This window comes from Arachis ipaensis, chromosome B3 (assembly GCF_059453495.1).
Source record: "Arachis ipaensis isolate K30076 ecotype BB chromosome B3, ASM5945349v1, whole genome shotgun sequence".
Taxonomy (NCBI): domain Eukaryota; kingdom Viridiplantae; phylum Streptophyta; class Magnoliopsida; order Fabales; family Fabaceae; genus Arachis; species Arachis ipaensis.
This window is the reverse complement of record NC_142438.1, coordinates 145737469-145739135: the sequence shown is the minus strand read 5'-3', so window position 1 is coordinate 145739135 and position 1667 is coordinate 145737469. Positions and strand designations below refer to the sequence as shown.

At 21.2% G+C, this 1667-nt stretch overlaps 1 pseudogene; it reads right to left on the bottom strand.

The window, feature by feature from the left end:
• Window positions 1–213: 213 nt before the first annotated feature.
• LOC148572722 (uncharacterized) lies at window positions 214–941 on the bottom strand (annotated as a pseudogene).
• Between the last annotated feature and the right edge of the window lie 726 nt (window positions 942–1667).

Genomic DNA, 1667 nt, shown 5'->3' with positions numbered 1-1667 from the left:
CATTGAAATGAAAAAAAATACTTTTAATATAAATTAATCTTTTTTTTAATGTGTTAATTATATTTATTAAAAATTTGATTAACTAACATATTCCCAAATTTAAATATCTAAATATATTGATATTACTTTTTATTATTTTTATATATTATTTTGTTTTTACTATTATAATTTTCTGGATCCATTATTAATTTTCATAACCACCTATTTGATTAGCTAATATATATATATATATATATATATATATATATATATATATATATATATATATATATATATATAAGGTGTGCTAATGTCTGCTTTTTTTTTCTATTGTTTGTTTTATCAGCATCAACTTTTGTCATTTTTCTGTGTAAGAAGAAAATCAATTAACCTAAGATCAAAACAATTATGATTGTGCGATTCAACAAACAAAAGTATATGCCATCTTCCAGTGTAAACCACAAAACGAACAACAAAAGCACATGCCATCTTTTATTTTTATGTTTGGCAACCACAACAAGTCTTAGATTTTAGCTCCCTTTTCTTATTTTTCATATTATAATATTTTTTTGTTCTAAATTTCTCACGAAAACATATAAATAATTGTTTCACATATATATTCTCTTTTATTATTTTTTTAAGTATTATATTTTTTAGCACCAAAACCAGCAAACTTTGCATTATCATTGTAGAAATCAAATGCTATTTAAAGATGAAGAAAATAAAAATATTCCATCTCTCAAAAATATATATTTAAAAATTCAGCCATGATAATACTTTTAATATTATTTATTTGATATACTTAATTCACCTGATATGAAAATTCATTTTCATTAAACATTGTTTAAAATTCTTGCTCCCATGAACATCAGAATTTACAATTTTCTGCTCAATTTTATCTTGATACATTTTTTAAAATTGTTCTGTATCAACTGACCAACTGCCTCTTCTATCATCTCATTAAAAAAATATTATTCACTTCAAGATTCTACTCACTAATTTCATTTGCAATCGAATTATTTATTATTTGCCTCTGGCTCTCTGCAGTAATAAATTCAAATCATTTAGATTTTTTTATGTTCTTAATTTAATATTAACAAAAAGATAAAACAAATTTTATATGTCTAAATACTAATACTATTATTTCTAGCTCAACAAATAGTACTCTAATTAAAAAAAAAAGTCCACAAACCAATAACAAAAAAATAATAATACCGTTTTGGCTCTTTAAGGTTTTCTGTTTCTAGTTTTTTAAGTTTTGAAAAAAAAAAATAAAGAAAGCGTTGAATCTTAATTATATGCCTTGTAGAAAACAATTTTTCTTATGCTATGAAACACTAATGTTGATTAACTTTGAAAAAAGTAAAATGTGAACTATACAAAATAAGTGGGAAAAATATCAATAACAAAATCACAGAAAAAGAAAATTTGTGAAAAAATAACACAGAACCATTAATGTGCAAAGAAAAAAATATTATATGATAAAATATAAAATTCATACATTAAAAAAGATTTAATAGTTATTTTTTTTTTTCTAAATCATCATCATCAGTTTCGGTAAAAATTGTGTTCTCCATATAAATTTTAATGGCTAATTAAAAACGGTCACATACGTTTCTATTGTCTTTAAATTTGAGAAGACATATTATTTTATTTTATTTTATTTTTAAATTAGTATTTAATATAGA